This window comes from Nipponia nippon, unplaced genomic scaffold (assembly GCF_047370975.1).
Source record: "Nipponia nippon isolate SJK-2023a ecotype South Korea unplaced genomic scaffold, ASM4737097v1 scaffold_4, whole genome shotgun sequence".
NCBI lineage: Eukaryota > Metazoa > Chordata > Aves > Pelecaniformes > Threskiornithidae > Nipponia > Nipponia nippon.
This window is the reverse complement of record NW_028262358.1, coordinates 10,142,713-10,147,572: the sequence shown is the minus strand read 5'-3', so window position 1 is coordinate 10,147,572 and position 4,860 is coordinate 10,142,713. Positions and strand designations below refer to the sequence as shown.

At 39.5% G+C, this 4,860-nt stretch overlaps 1 long non-coding RNA gene across 1 annotated transcript; it reads left to right on the top strand.

The window, feature by feature from the left end:
• Nucleotides 1-1,036: 1,036 nt before the first annotated feature.
• LOC148053099 (uncharacterized) lies at nucleotides 1,037-3,555 on the top strand. The gene is made up of 5 exons (XR_015708981.1): nucleotides 1,037-1,154; nucleotides 1,681-1,883; nucleotides 2,219-2,271; nucleotides 3,083-3,217; nucleotides 3,336-3,555. It is a non-coding gene; the product is annotated as an uncharacterized LOC148053099 (long non-coding RNA).
• Nucleotides 3,556-4,860: the final 1,305 nt, after the last annotated feature.

The window sequence follows — 4,860 nt, the reverse complement described above, 5'->3', positions numbered from 1 at the left end:
CAACCTGCCAGTGTCTGATCCAGAAAAAGTGCAGGTCAAAAACAGGGGAAAGAAACCAAGGTGATGGACAAAACAGAAAGAGAGTGATTGAGAGACCGAGCTGTGCTCCCCGTTCCTCCCTCCCCAGCCGAAAAAAAAAAAAAAGGGTTTGGGGGGAATAAACAAATTTAAGGGAGGTTACTAGTTTAATTATGAAGTTGCCAGCAATGTCCTTACAATAGAAAACTAAATAGGTAATAATCCACATGCTCCAAGCTTCGATAATGCCACTGAATATCTGATATTTGCCCAGGACACTAGTGACACCTGCCTAAATAAAACCTTTCAGAATTGGGAAAAGTTCAAGACTCCAAACCCTCAGTTATAGGTGTGCCCATTCCTTTGGCTTTCAGGAGGGCAACATTTGCTTCCGAAGGACCGCTTTGGGTTACAAATCATTGCAGGAGGTCAGCCAAAGTACAATTAAAATGTAATTTGGGGGGAAAAAAAAAAAAGTTAGGCTAGCTTCATGTGACAGAAAAATGAACAGAAAGAAAAATCTTTATTTCCATGCAACTTTTTTGCACACTGCTGAATCCAGACCTACTTTAGGAAGTTCAGTTTCTTCTCAAAACCCCCTGTAAGAAGTAGAGGGAATGTTTGGCCATTTTTTAAAATTTAAAAAACAAACAAATTGTCCCAGGACAACTGAACTGTTATTAAGTCAAAACAAAATAACCCACGAGCACTTCTCGTTCCCTCTTCTCCCAGTAAAAACTGTATCACGTGGTATTTGTCAAGGACCCGCTAGTGCTATTGGGAGACATGCCTTGATCCATTCCCTTCAAGGGAGTCTGGTGAGTTTAATTGCAATTCCCATATTTATTCTACCCAAAACACCACATATTCCACCTGAAACGCTGCTCGCTGTATCTTTTTCCCCAGTAGAAGATCACTGCTCTGACCCTGTGGTCTCGCCTTAGCTTTACAGTCTCTTCCCCCATTTCCTGAAGATGCAAGGCAAATGAAAACCAACTTTTCAGAGCTGTCTCCTATCCCAAAGGTCTGACAGAATTCCCAACAGCAGGAAATTTGGATCATGCCCTACAGTCTGCTTTGGTGATCCTTGGTGAAGCAGGGCTCTTGAGCATCCCATGGTGGGCATCTCATCTATGGTAAGACATGCTGGTGGGTGTAATGGTCTGATCTAGCACCGAAAGACTGGAAATTGTGATTGTGGCGTTACGTTAGGAATTACGTCCCCATGGCTTGTAGGAACCCATTGGCTCCCAGAAGCTCAAACTGGGGCTCCAGCAGTGAAACAGCAAATGGGGGTACAGTTTCTAGTGGAACTGCAGGCTCTTGTTGGCATTGAACAAGGAGATAGGACAGAAGATGAGTAGGAAGCAAAAGGTGGGGAGAGTTTAAGTTCCTACTCCAGAATGGATCACCTAAAAATGCCACGTGTAAAACGCAACATCCACCTGTCCTTGCAACTTCTCCCTCCGCTGTTGGTGCGTCCATTTAAAATAAGAAATTGGGGGTTTTTGCTTTGATGGGAAAAGTTTTCCTCCCTGTTACCTTTTGGTGTCAGTAATGGTACTGAGAAATCTATGGTTAGTATTTGTTTACATTTCTCATGCATTATAGAATTAGATTTTTTTTAAAGTATTATTTTCCGCACACCTTTTCTTTATTCAGTTGCGGGGGGGAGACGCTATATGGATTTATATGCCAAGTTCTAAGAGCGTGGTTTAAGACACCTACAAAAGCCTTTGCTGGATGAACGGCTCTCAACCACCTCGTTCGATTTGCTTGCGAAGCCATTGAAAACAAAAGAGGCTGACGACAGGGGAAGCCCCAACTTCGACAATAAAAATATGTCAGCATGAAAATGGTTAACGGTGAGTATTATAGCTTCAAAAGAGCCCATTGGCTACCCCTAAAGGATGCCTTGCAATTGTTAAACTCATCAGATGCAACTACCCCTCCTCAGCTAGCCCTTACGTTTGTCTGGCTAACAGTAAAAAAAAAAAAATACTATAATAAATCGGTAACATATGTTGCTAGACAAGAAAAAGTGATATAAATAAAGAGTCAAGAGACATAGCCCCTCAAGAACAATGTGTAAAGATTTAAACTTTCAATGTATTAGTTAAGCTAGGAACATTTCAGGAGTAACTTGAAAGCGGTGTACTGTTTGTTTATATCATTCCTCCTTTTTTTTGCTTCTCTTCAGATTGCATTTTAAATCAAAATGTTCTCCATGACTGACTGCTTTGCAGCACTAGGGTAAGTCCCATTTTTCCACAGCTTAAACAGAAATATGCCTAAGAAATCTATGCCAGAAAGGCATTTTGTTGGGTTTTGGTTTAGGAAATAAGCACAATGTTGTTGGGAAGACAGCCTCCTTTTTTTTTTTTTTTTTTTCTTCCTTTTTTTTTTTTTTTTGTCCAAATATGTGAAATTGTGCATTTGCAAACAGAGCTACTATCAAGAAAGCCAATTCTTTGTAAAGGTGACAAGTCTCCAAAGTTGTAATAAATTAGCAGCAGCAGCATTAAAAAAGAAAGTATAAACCAAAATATGCTTTGAGATTGCCTGGATATTTTATTTATCTTTTTCTTTTATTGAGACATCCTTTGAAAAATGGCATAAAATAAATAGTTTTACAAAGCAACAATATAATCAATCTCTAAACGAGAAGATAAATCAAGGATTTCATTAACTGCTGGTAGCCAGTTTAAATTGTAGTCTTGTCCATAATGTCTATCTATCTATGTATGTCCAAGTTATATTAAAAACCTTTAAATGGCTTTGTAATATCAGCTACATCTAGCTATTATAATAATTAATGATACTGTTTTATAAATCAATATATGTATTCTTGATAAATTCATATCCAGTTAATGGTGTAATTTAAATAAAAAATTAATGTAATAAAGGACATACTGGAATAGGCAGGAAATCTTTAAAGGTTAAGAGGCAAATTTGTCTAAATTCTTTTCTTTGTACCTATTTTTGAGAAAGCCTCCATTGAAATTCAGCTGATAGCAGGCTGGCTCTTCAGACCGCACGCTCACCATTAGTTTTGTATTAACAGCGCTCGCTGAGTTTTTGCAGCCAAAGGAAAGGGGAAAGCTCCTTCAGCGAAACGAATACTTTCCTCCCTGGTTTCTCATCCTGCTGCAAACAACAAAAAAAAAATCACTCCAGCTTTTGGCCAGGAACAGAAATGGTAAAAATGCCCCTTTTTCCCATTCCCTATTGATTCCATGTTTGTGTTATTACAAGGATATTTTGCTTATTCTATACAGTGTCATTAAAAAAGCTAAAATATGAATACTTTGTTCCAGGCATGAAGTGCATTCAGAGGAGCATGGAAAGCCTGCAGACTGCTCAGTGTAATAAAAAGCTGTTCTTTATCTCTTGTTTTAAATACAGTTAATCCCGTTTATTCAGCAAACACATCTAAGAGCAACTTGGAGGGGAAAAAAAAAGGAAAAAGCTGGAAATTGCCTTTTTATATTTGCAGGGGTGAGAAACCGTGGCTCTGTTCCTTTGCTTTTATTTACAGTCAGTAACCACAAAATGTATCTCTAACAATAACAGGGGATTTTAATAGGCAATATTAATTGTTCTTCCCCTAACTTTTGATCTTAAATGTTTCAAACAAAAGCCCGCTGCCTGTTTATACACCAAATTTGTTTGAAGAATATCTTTTCGAAATGATGCAAAACATGACGCTTTGTCATCCATACTGACATGGTACAGAAATGTCATTTTAATCCATTGAGAGATTTTTTTTTTTTGGGGGGGGAGGTTTTTTTCTGAACATTGCTCTGCCTTATTTAGAGCAGCAGCGATCTGCGCAGTTTCTTTTGACACTGATGGGTATTTCAAACCCCTTACGCCGAGGGGAGGGAGGGAGAAAAAGGAATTTGCTGCCAGTCACTGCGGCGATCCAGCTCCATAAGCCATCGCTTATTTGCTAAAAGTTTACATTTCAAACGAGCTTGAAATTTAAAGGTGGGTTATCCGGACGCTGGGGCTGCGTTTAGGAACGGAGGGAGAAAATAGAGGGAGGACGATTACGCTCGTGTGTTAAAGTCTAACGGAGTATCGGTAATATAGCCATTTAAAATGTATTTTGTTTTTCGATGCAGCGAGGAGCAGGAGATACACAGCTGTTCCTAGGAGGCTTAATTTAGGCTTTATAGGAAAAACATCAAACAGCAGCTTACAGTAACACGCTGGAATACATTACACATTTTAAATATCTTCATTTGGAAACGTGCATTATTTCTCCCCCCCCCCCCCCCGGCATTACTAACATGCCTCTCGCCAGACAAAGCAAGGACAAGCCCCATCCTTAAAAATTATCTGCCTTACAGATCACATTCCCAGGCATGTTCCCCGCTTTTTATTACCGCGGATAACCTCTTAATGCTATCACAATTTTATACTTGTTAAGTGGACATCTTCCGTATATTTAACTGCAAACAAAGTGACTTCATTTCGGGGGGTGGGAGGAAGGAGAAATGCTTTGGGATGATTAGAAACATAAGTTTCTATCTTCTGTCACACCAGCCTATCAATTATTCAAAACTCTACTAAATTTAGATGTCTGTTCCTAAAACGTTGTTTGCACTCGTTCCCTGGGAAGATGGAGGCGGCTGATAATTTGGCTAAATTATGCGTTTGAACCGAATGGTTACAAATGAAAGACTGGAATTCGGCAGATTTATTCGCCGCTGATGAAATTTCTCGGCGGCAACGATTCGGACCGACTCCTTCAGGGAGCAAATCAAGGGGCGAGGCGGCGCCCGCAGGTATTTATGTGGACCAAACCGCGTCGTTACAGTTAATAAAATGATGCAT